Here is a 12,435-nt window from a genome sequence, read left to right on the forward strand (position 1 = left end):
TATACATATGTTCATAAGTACGCACTTTGTACACCTATATTGCTAAATTATAACTACCCCAGTGGATAATGTCCAAATACTTGCTAAGTTTATCAGATTGGCCCAGACTTTGTATAGAGCCATATCATTAACATTTTCTCACACTTTTGTAACTTTAGACAATTCTCCTTGCAACCACTACTGTAAACATTACCACTATCAGTGGCTTAAGTATGCTCCCTGAGTCAAAAGGGCCGACAAACTTAAGAAATGCTGACAATGGGAATAAATGTAGAAAGCCCTATTACTTTTTATGCAGGCAAGCCCATCTTTTGTAGTTACGCCACTGCCCACTGTGTTGTTGGAGCCATGCTTACGATAAACTCTGTGAGAATCTTGGGTTATGGCAATTGCACATGCTTGTTTACCATTGACAATGTCATCTTATGATGTCATGTAAACAGTCTAATGGTAGGAGAGGTGATTTGTTGCTTTATGTTTGGTAGGTTTCTACTTCAGCCATAACACTAAAATATACATAAAAAATAGACATGAAAAGATTAGAAGTACACTGGAACTTCATGGTCAATGCTAAAAAACACAGAACAGCACTAATCATTTTATTTCACATTTCTTTCTGGTGGTTACAAGTTTGGTCAAATTGATTTAATACATATAGTTAGAGTAGAGAATGTAACAAACAAAATATAAAGTTTTAGTGAAAAATAATATTTGATTTTTATTTATTTATGAGGCTTTAGAGATTACACAAATGAAATTTGATAATATTCAGATAAAGTATTTTTAATCTTAAGTTGAAAATCACTTCACTGACTTCACATATTAATGAACATATTTTTAGTAAACATACTTAACTAAAAATCCAGATTTTTTTCTACAAAAGACTTGTAATGTTTTTAAAAGCTTCAAAAACTTCATTAAGGTACACAAAACATGTTGAAAGTTATAGCACTGAAACACCCCGATAGTCACTTTGGGGTCACGTGGTCGATGCAATCCACCAAGGTAGTAGTGAAAGAGTTAATAACTCTTATTTAATTTTATGATAAATCTATATCCATGCTAACTCATGTTTGCAGTTTTAAAATAACCATTCAGCCAAAAAAAGTCCATGTTAGCAAATACTTTAACATGGTTTTAATTTTAAGTTCTCATGAATATAGTCAACTTCCATTCATGTGATGTACCTGTAAGTTAAGATAGAGAAAACCTAAATTAATTTTGAAATTTTATTTCATTCCAGTGCATTATTTTAATATTTTATATGGTGCAATCAGTATTAAAAGATCATGGGACTCTATTACATATATATATATAAACACACACACACATTTGAAAACTTCAAAAAATTAAGTTCCCACTGTGACTGAAGAATTTAATGTGATTTGAAAAATTTACTAATTATGCCCCTAACAATATTATTAATGCAAATAAGAAAGAGCAAAGGCCTAAGCACTGATGCCTGAGGCACCCCACTAGTAACAATGGTCCAGTTTGAGTGGACTCCATTAATAAAATTTTTGCTTTCTCCTATCCAACCACCAAATGAGCCAATGTGATTATTTTTACTATTCTATTGTGTGGTACCTTATTAAAAGACTTCTGAAAATTTAAGTTCACCAAATCTATATCCTTTCCAACTTAAAAAAATTTGTACCAGATTAATAAGTCAAAAATCCCTTTGATGAATCCATCTTGGCTATAATGTATTACAGATTATACACTATCCTACCAAAAGCCATGGGACACACCTCTGATTGCTGGAAAATGGATGTGATAATAAAATATGCAAATAGTTTGGCTTATAAGGGTGAAGAATCATAAATATTCAGAAAGAGTTAACAGAGTTTCAGAGGGGAAGGACAGTTGGATGTCATTTGGGAAATGTGTCTGCATGTGTTTTTGCACAACAGTTAACATTCCTAGGTCAACAATTAGCAACATGCTGAATATATGGAAGTCCACAGGTGACAATGAGCCCAAGAAATGACCAGGTAGGTGTAAAATACTGACTGACAGGAACCAACACACCTTGAGAAGGCTGATTACCTCATTTTGCCATCATACTCTAGAAAATCTGTGTTTGGAGATGTGAGCAGCCACAGGCAATCTTATTAGTGTTTCCATGACACATTGAGAGCTACATGCCATGAATTTTCACAGAAGAGCTGTAGCCCACAAGCCACTGATAACAAAAACAAATGCACACCATTGATTGGCATGGGGCAAGGCACACCAATCCTGCACCATGGATCAATGGAAATCTGTCCTGTTGAGCGACAAGTCACGATAAATGCTCTTCCAGGTTGATGAATATGTTTGGGTATTAAGGATGTCTGGAGAATGCTTATTACCTGAGTGTGTTGTCCCAACAATGAAGTTTGGAGGTGGTGGTATCATGGTTTGGGGGTGCTTCTCGTGTATGGACTAGGTCCACTGGTTGCAGTGCATGGATCCATGAATGCTGAGTCTTACATTGATGTTCTGAACAAAACACCAATACTATACAAGAAGCAGCAGCCCTTTAACAAAGATACTTAAACATGACAACACTAAAATAAAAAAATCCAAAGTTACATTATACAACAATTTAAGTCACCAAAATCAGGATATACAATACTTATAGTCACCCAATGGCAAGTGCAAGGTTCCCTTCCCTTGCTCTCATTTTAGACGGTTGTCTGGTGACAACCTGCAGTAGTTGCCATAATGGTGTCAGAAGTTTTGCCACAGACTCTTCTTTTGTCCGTAAACTAGGCTTGGAAGCAGCTGACTTCTTTTTTGACCCACGTTGAATGTGTTGACATCAGCTGCAGCTAATATTCTTCCCTACAATATAAGGCTCAGGCTTCTGTCCAGATTTCTGTACTCACCTCTTAACAATGCCAATTAAAAAGGTTGATCTGCTGAAGCATTGGGGGTCTATAATGGTGACTGATGATACTATTGAGAACATTAGTCTTGACTGCTGTTGGTTCTGTTTTCGCAGCCTCTTTGATGGGAAGAGGTCCATCTTCTTTAGAGGTGGAAGCTCCCTACTTCATCTCTGCCATGTTCTAGTGTGTCCTTGGGTTAGCTTTCCCTCATTCATCAGGAAATCCTAACTATTGTGGAAACTGGAGGTGCCAAAGTAGGCAACAAAACCTCTCAGCCCACTTATCCTGGCCCTTGGTGATGGTGCCATCCTAGGTTCAGCTGTCTCTTATCTTCCCATCATCTGACCACCCTTCGAGACAACTTAGCTCTGAGAAGGTTTTCCTCAGATTCAGGAAGTATCAGTGCCAGCAAAGGTGGAGCACATTCTTTGTCTCCCCCTCAAAATACATCCTCCAATAAGACACCAAAGGAAAAGATTCCAATGCCAAGGTGTCTATTGTTACTCCTTAACTACCAATGGTATGCCAGTGGCAAGATGTGGCTAAGCCACTGGTAGGCTTCAAAACAGACTTTCTGAAACTAGGAGCTAAAATTTCTTCATATCTCAACACATAGCAAAACAACAAACCTAGTTATGTTATCATTCTTCTCCAAATGTTCTTCTACTTTAAATCTTGCAACCATATTCTCATTAACATTTAATTTAAATATAAAATGGCATCTCCCATGGTTAGCTCTCAACCATTTGCATAGAAAATTATCTGGAATTACTATATGGCTTCATAGAATCCCAATGAATGTGCCTAAAATTAAAGTATTCCATAATTATTGTAACAATATTGTTATTAGTTACAACTCTGCTCTCACTACACAATTTCTCTTTGGCCCCCAACTGTTTCATTAGATTGCTTATAAGAGACTCTAAATCAAAAACTTACTACCCTTTCAACCCCCAATTGACACCACTATAGATTCAACCAACTACCATTTATTAATCTTTTCAATCTCAATAGATTGAAATTTGTCCTTTGTGTAAAGAACTACCCCCACTTCCTCTCTAAAAAATTCCATCACTTTTAAGTAACTTATAATCTATAACTTCAGAATAATTCTTTTATCAATGCTCTCCAAATCTAACCAAGTTTCAGTGATTCCCATTTTATCATGGTGTTCCTTATGAACAAGAGCCATGAAACCATCCATTTTGTTCCTAAAACTCATAATATCAGAAAAAATAGTAAGTAACCTTATTCTTGAATCTACTATGTTTATACTTAAAACTATTATTTAACTTATGCTTTAAATTTTCTATTTCCAAACTCATTGCCTATCAATTTATTTATTTCCAGTTAATCAAACTCCCTCACCCTAAGTAACATTAAACTATCTTTAATAGATATAATTAAAGCTTCCTCAAATATGTTATTACCTAACCTGCTTAAGTTGAACCCATTTTTAGCATATAATTCACCATTAAAATGAAAAACTATTCCAAGGTCTATCCATTCCACCTGTTGTTCTGAACATATCAGTGATAACCTTTTCTTTAAGCTTTGGATCTTTCTTAGTAATTTATTTCTGCATCTAGTCTGAGGAAGCACCTCTGAAAGGGTCACATATCTATTTATATCCCTAAACCTCTAAAGAAATTCTTTATAACTTTTAAGAAGCTCTTCTAATTTTCAATATCATTCACTCCTACATGAATTACAAAATAAGAATACTTTGATACCAACAACTAAATGTTGACTTATAACAGCATAATGAAGCAAGTTATTTTGGGGGGAATATACTTGATGTTTCAACAGAATGTTGGTCTGTCTTCTTAATTAATAAAAATGTAAAAGGCCTGATATCAATGTCTTATGACAAGTATAACTGTAACCATACTCTGCCAGCATGTAAAAGATGTAGAACCATAACAAAGGATTTATTTCCTTATCAGTTACCTGTTGCAACAATACTGTGTACACTTTTCTAGACAATTCACTATTGTTTTTATGATGACATTGGGGCCTTAAGTGTTGTACTTACAACTATACAGTTACTCAAACACTTTGTAACCCACTATGGGAGAGGAATAGTCATAAGTAAATTTATTTATTAGCCATATGTGCATTTAGCCAAAGTAAAAACTTAGTATTTTTTATATTCTTCAAGTAGCCTAAATTTAAGTCAAAGAAACATAAAAACTAGAATAACATCAATTTATTTTGTAAAATAAAATAGCTATAACTTTATCTTACAATGTTTCAAAACCATTAAAGAATAAAACTAGAAGTCTATTCAGATAACATAGCACTATTGTGTTAAGAAGTAAACATCTTTTAACATCATACTATCTGCAGTAATAATTCTACTTTTACAATAATGGTATACCAATTAACTTCTTAAGTCAGTTATTGTGTAACACTGTAACCAAATTTTAAGTACTTTTTACAAGAAAGAAGACGTTCACTATGTTAATATAATAGTGGATTAATCAATGTTGACCATACAGTCCAGTCCTAATGTAACCTAATTGACTAAATAAAAGTTAAAATAACACTAATGTATTCTCAGTCAGGTTATAATCCAGCAATTTCAAAGCCTATACCTTTATTTCTAGTAATGTGATTGATATGAAAATAGAAGAGTTAAAAATATACATTTATTGATTAAACAGTAATAGTCCATCTCTGAGAGATGGAATAAAAATTAATAATTAAACTTGAATATCAATAGTAGTAAATTTCAGCTTTTAAAGTCTAGATGCAGTCTCATTCTTAATTATAGAAGGGATACATTTAAGTTAGTTTAGAAAAATGAAACAGAAACCTTTTATTTTTGTTACTACTATGATATTTTTGCTGTGGAGGGTGGTCTCAATGGACAAATTGAACATTTGATGCCTTGCCTTTTCTTAGGTTCAAACTTGACAGGAAAAGGCCCTTAAGTGCATTTTTTTAAAGAGGGAGGGATGGATGGAGAAAACAAGATCCATAATTCAGCAGGTTTAATTTCTAACACCCCTTCACTGTGGTGAAATTTACATTATGATACACAAATTATGGAAAGAATCAATACTGTGAATAATTTTATTTATATGTGAAAGAGAATGGTGGCATAATGTTATTTGATCCACTGGGATGACTCTTCACCTACCAAAACAAAATTAAACAAGAACATTAGAGAAAAAGTGACAGTAAGACATTCTAGGTAGCCCCCCCCCAAAAAACAAACAAAACAATACTGTTAGAAGGTATCCTGTAATTTCATACACAGTAAACAAAATTGATGAACAATAAACCTAAAACAGTTGTTTAAGCCATTAGATATAGGTACGTTACAAAAATAATATATACTATAGTCTAATGGTTAGAGTATACTATGGATTGTGCAGTTACATTAAATCAATTTGAACTTTATTTTTTTAATTCAGTTGGTTTAAGTGACACAATTCAATGTAATTGCTGCTTATAAGTAATCGATTATATTAACTGAAAACACCCAACTCTAATCTTGATGGGCCAAATGGGTTTCTAAAATATTTCCAACTTCCTCTGTTGTTTCTTAGATGTTTGTAAAATAACAAACATCATTAAAATGAAATTTAAAAACATTTTTTTGCCATTAATTGATATTCAGTGTTAATTAACTGCCTCATCTGGGTATATTTACATGCTGATCTAGAGTTTGTTTGTGATATTACAGAAAAAGAAACACATTTGGAAATAATCCTTTTGCCTAACAGTGGAGAATTGGGGTAAGCCAATGTAGTGTTAATTAATTTCATTAATGGGATTTGGTACAAAGAAACCTTTTTTAAATATCCTAACCAGTGATATAAACAGTTTTCAATTTTTCTGATGTCAAAATTGGCCATGTTTAGATTCTGTAGCCTCTTTAATTGCTATTAAGTTTCTTTAAAAATTAAGTCCAAGTTTGTACTTCCAAAACAAAAAAGATTAATCAAAAAATAGTATGCAAGCTTGAAATGTTTGAGAATCACTGCTTCAGTAAAAAATATGCTGATGCAGACAGTTTTGTGATATTACACATTAAAACTAATAGATTTAGAAATACTGTACTTTTCAACATATAACTCAATGTGTAGCATTTAATTTCTCATTTTTTCAACCTTTATTTATATGAGTCAAAGATACCAGTGGAAGAAATATGATGGGAAATGTTCACAAAGTTGAAGATAGTGAAAGTTAGCCAAAAAAGTGGAGAATATGAAATAAAAATATAACAAGTTAAATTTCTTTATTTCTTTTATTACATACATGAAACAAAAGACAATCAAACTTCTAACAACTAGGAAACTGTCTAGACATTTAACTATCACTATGATTTTAATTACCGAGTACACATTTGATCACCACATACAGTTACTCAACATCAGAGAAACCGTCAAGTTCCTCATCTTCTGTATCCGAGTGGAAGATAACTGCCAAGCTGGGAGACATGCCAGGTGTGATGTTCTTCTCGTCATCCAACTTATAGTCTTCCGTGGGCTCCTCTTGTTGGCTAATAATTCCAATCTTTATGAATCCATGCACAATTACTGCCTGGGGCACACTGTCCCATGCATTTTTAATTCACTGTGTAACTTCAGTGTAGTAATCACGGCACAAACATCCCACGTTGGTGAAACTATGTTTGCCAGTAGACATCCACGATTCCCATATGTTCCTAAGTTCAGCCTTGAAGCATTGATTAACAGAAATATCCATTGGCTGTACAACTATGTCATACCCCCTAAAACAGTGTTCTTTCTGTCTGCTCTACCTTTTGTCTCTTTACTGATGTGTGCACGCAATCTATTATTACCATGAATTTCTTAGTCTGAAAAAAATCCACCTGGCCAGTGAACAGCACTTACCCAACCATTGTACCATCATGTTATTATCCATCCAACCCTTTCGATTCACCTGTACCACAACACCACTCAGAAACTTGTCCTTTGGCAGTGTCCTTCACTTAAATATTAACATGGGGGGGGGGAGGTTCACACTGTTGGGACCACATGTGAACATCACTGTGAAACTAGATTTCTCATAACCTGTTGTTCTGATGGTCAGTGTCTTTTCCTTTATTTTCTATAGTTCTGTTCATTGGAATGTCAAATGTTAATGCCACTTCGTCCATGTTGGTTATGTTAGATGTCTCTATATTATCTTCCTCTATCTTTGTTTACACAAATGAGTGAATGTTGCCCAACTTTTCCTCGAAGTCTTGAGGCAGTTTCTGAGACACTGTTGTGCACTGCCTGATACATAGTCCTTTCCTGCACATGAATTGAAAACACCACAATGGATCACCTTTAAAGCTGTCAACTCCCAAGTCAGTCTAATCTGAACGGTATTTATTCTACGACACGTGGTACATTAACTCATATATGCTTCTAATTTGTCCATCTAGCCTTGCACCCACAATTTGTCTTTTTCGTCATGTGTAGAGTATCTTTTGACTTTCACCAGTCTCCGACACATTTTTTGCTGACACTGTACTTACAGTTAATGCCTATATTCCAACCATTTTCTTCTGCAAATTTTGTGACTTCCAGTTTGAATTCTGCTGTGTAAGATCTATGAAACTTAACAGGAGGTATTGTGAGATGAGGTAGTTTTTTTTTGAGAATTTATACTCATCACAAATATTGAAAAGGGTCAAGAGGACATGAGCTTGTTGTTGGTTGGTTATTTTTTTCCTGCTTCATTGAGCAGATCATATGACGATCTTCACAGCTAAGAAAATTTGTATTTGTTTTATGAAACACTGAGAAATTTTGAGACTAATCCTTAGATAAGTCGAGGCTCACGCAAACTGTGAAAAGTCTCATCTTATATGCTGAAATATACAGTGATTTTCACCGATTATTGCAAGGGAGAGTTGGAGTCATTGAATGGCATTCATGTGGCATTTAGTGGTATTTAACTTAAAAGTCTTAAGTACCACATCCTAGCAATAGTATGCTCGCCTAGCGTTCTTAGTGATTCACCCATTCCCGATATAGTAATAAGCTAATATACTATAGTGATTTGCTTCTTTCAATCACTGAAATGTGTATGTTGACTAAGAATATTCTTGTCTACTTGGCTTAGCCATTTTGTCAATTATAATCACAAACATGTTAATTCAAGCTCTTTAAGTTAGTTAAAGTTCAACTTTAACCCATTGACTACGGGTGCTTTAAACGCGCGCGGAATTTTCGCTAGTCCTACACCGTATACGGCATACTCGCATTCAACTGCTGGGGGCGGACCGTTCCCTATACCGTATACGACGAATCAGCAGTCAATGGGTTAAAATTGAAGCGTCTTCTTGTATTAGTAATAGGCCTAATACAGTAATTGTTCTTATACAGCTTACATTACCGGGTTTAGTTACTGTGTAGATGGCTCGATCGGAATTTAATATGAACTATTATTATTTTTCATAGATATTGCTACTACGCTTCACTAGTAGTAGTACTACTACTAGTGATAGTAATGATGATTATGCTGTCGTGTCGATTCGTTACAACTTGTACTACAACAGTTACAAGTTGTACTTAACTTCCTCAAGTTGATAAGACTAGTAACATTAACTTACAAACGACGTTGTTTTGCAAACGTAAAACTTTACAAATTCATCAATTCTTTTTACAAAAACTTACCGTATTTTCTTTATATCTTTGAAGAATAAAAAATTACGTGGTCTTATAAATGTTTTTTTAATCATACAGATGATCGACACGCAGATCACACGAGCCCGCCGAGTTCACGACTTTGAAGCTGAACTTGCTTACTTCTAGTTTCATATTCCTTATTCGCGATATATATGAAAAGTAAAATGGACACAAAATCCCAAATAATTATTTTATTATAATTATAGTGTTTATTTTATAAAAGATATAACAAAACTTGGTCGAACTTTGCAAGTTTTGGATTTAATATAAAAAAGTGAAATATTGCAAAGAACAAGGGTCCTTTAGTTAAGGTTCCCGCTACTGGGCTCGGAAAATATACTTAAGCCCTATGAGTTACATGTATTTACTTATATCTGTTTTATTCGTTTGTACTCGAAGGATATCTGCACTAGTCGCTCGTAATCTTGAAGTTATAAACCAGATGGAAGGCAATTAGTCAACACTACCACCCATTCTTGAGATACTATTTGCCAACAAATAATGGGATTGACCATTGACCATAGTATTTGAACTCGTTATTCTCAGATTACTACTCGAGTATCCCAATCACCAAGCCATGCCAGGTCTAACAAACAAAAAATGTATCATTGTGCTAGGCTAGCTATCATATACGTTATAACTGACATAAGAGCTTAATTCTAAGCCCAAAAACTTAGGGGGTCCATAAATCATTTGACTTTCCTGGAATAACGTTCCTTGTAGTCCAATGACATTTCAGGATTCTGGATACAGTACACGGGTCATATCATATTACTCTGGCAATATTTATTTCCTTTATACCATTTCTGGATAGTCGAACAATCTGTACCTAAACTGAAATGAAGGAATCACTTATAGAAGGAAAACAAAAAACAAAAAAAAACACTATATTAATCAGAAGTTATTTTCCTTTTCAGGGCACATTTACATAACTATAACCCAGTCTATGAGTAGGAATACCACAATAAAATCCAAATTTAACAACCATAGAACTTTTAATTACAAACAGTGCCATTCTGAGTGGAATATTACACAGATATGCCAGTATTGCACGTTAGTGCTACTGCATATCAAGGCGTGGCATGGCCTGGTGGTTAGAGCGTTCGCAATCTGAGGGTCATGGATTCAAATATTCCTCACCAAACATGCTCGCCCTTTAGAGATTCTGTCATGGCCAGCAACCCGAGTGCAGAAACTCTTGGCTAATACAAAATGTCCGAGCGGCTAACCCAAAATCTAAATGCATTAAGGTCGAATGAAGAAAAAGAAGTTCAAGTGCACACCAGCTTTAAAGAACTGTGTATCATGCACTATCAATATTTTTATACTTATGCCCAAAAATTGTTCTATTGGTTGAATGCTGTATTAGTGTCTTTCCACTTTCCTAATCGACACGTTGTAATAATGAAAATTTCCCCTTACGTTACTACTAGTTATGCATGTGTTTCTCGGAATCATCACTGTTGAACTAATAGTCTATCTACAATTTTCGCCAATCTAGAAGATTTTAATCACTCCTAAACATTTTCTTCTTGAAGCAGTAACTTGTTATGCAGCTGGTATAAGTCACAAAGTAGAGAGAAATGTAGATTTCACAATAATTTCAATCTATTTTAAGGAATGAAATTTTATCCTGTACGATCTTTTGAAATTCTACATTAATAACAATACATTTTATTTACTAGTGTTAATCAGTAAAACAGTATAGTTTATTCTGAATTTAAAGAGTGATTGCTCGTTTATCCAAAAAGGTCTCGTCTTCTTTAATTTGGCTTTTAAGATTTCCTTGAACAATTTAGAAAAACAGTGAGGTGAAAATAGTTGTTTCATTTGAACATATTTTATATCAAAGAGATCCTTAGATTTGTTTTTAGAGTGCATTAAACCTTTCCAGCTTCCAGAGACTCTTGCATACTCTTTCCTATCAGTTACAGAAAATCTCCTGATGGCCCACCAACGTATGGGTCATCCTACTTTAAATGAAGGAAAACCTGAGATTTCATCGTAGATTACCTTAAGCTTCTCAGCTTCTAGAAATATTAGCAGTCTTTGGACTCACATTTATTTTTTATCCAATCTTGGATGGAGCTAATGTTCTGTTGTACTAGCCACTTTTGGAGGCACCTACGTCCTTGTGAATCTGAATTTATGAAAATACATCTATATCTATATGCTGAGGACACTGAAAGTGGTGCAGTTGAGAACAAGGAAAAGCCTTAGTCAGAGGCTACATGATCTCGAAGAAATCTTAGGAGGAAAAACGAACCTGTTTAGTAATTACTAATAATTCAAAAAAGAACAATATAATGTATATATTATTTGTAAATAATTTCTACCAGAACAACGGAACGATTACTGACTTATGTCCTGTATGTTTATTAGGTCAAAGCTTAACACAAGAAAGAATAGGATACACAAAACACAAGATGTGAGAATAGTTACTTCATGTAGAGCATATTCTTCGAATTTGATATTGTGGAACTTACGTGACATTCTTTGAACTCATTTGTTTGCAGTTCGTTTTCGTAGATCAGATATAGGCCTTTTGTTCCAGGTGGTTTAACTATGGATACATATAAATCATCTGATCAAATTTTTTGTTGCTAAATGTTTGTTTTTATTATTAAACAACTGTTGTGCCTAGGGTTCCTGGAATACCAATAAAATTAATTACTATAACATTCCCATCTTACAGATTACCTATCTGCTATCAAGTCATTTCACAGAAAAATAATAATATTTCTAATATGTAAAATATTAAATATGTCAATTTTAAAAAACGTGTGTAACTAGCTGCTCGTTTGTTAATTTTCGGTATAAATTCTTTCCTAGGGACTTCAGCAATACAAATCCTTTCTTAATTAAAACTAGTTTATTCTTTCTTGATACAACTTTTTAGTACA

General features: G+C 34.0%; 1 protein-coding gene across 2 annotated transcripts in view; it reads right to left on the bottom strand.

Annotated features, from left to right (window-relative positions):
• LOC106461188 (zinc finger protein 706-like) overlaps positions 1-9,642 on the bottom strand; it is a 15,572-nt gene extending 5,930 nt beyond the window's left edge. The window contains exon 1 of one of the 2 annotated variants that reach the window (XM_013920982.2): positions 9,521-9,642. The gene's annotated coding sequence lies outside the window, so the exon portion shown is untranslated. Of the gene's footprint in view, positions 1-287; positions 501-9,520 lie in introns of those variants that run through there. The other variant, XM_013920983.2, reaches the window with a different exon arrangement.
• Positions 9,643-12,435: the final 2,793 nt, after the last annotated feature.

The sequence above is a fragment of the Limulus polyphemus genome, unplaced genomic scaffold (genome assembly GCF_000517525.1).
Source record: "Limulus polyphemus unplaced genomic scaffold, Limulus_polyphemus-2.1.2 Scaffold910, whole genome shotgun sequence".
In the NCBI taxonomy this organism is placed as follows: Eukaryota; Metazoa; Arthropoda; class Merostomata; order Xiphosura; family Limulidae; genus Limulus; species Limulus polyphemus.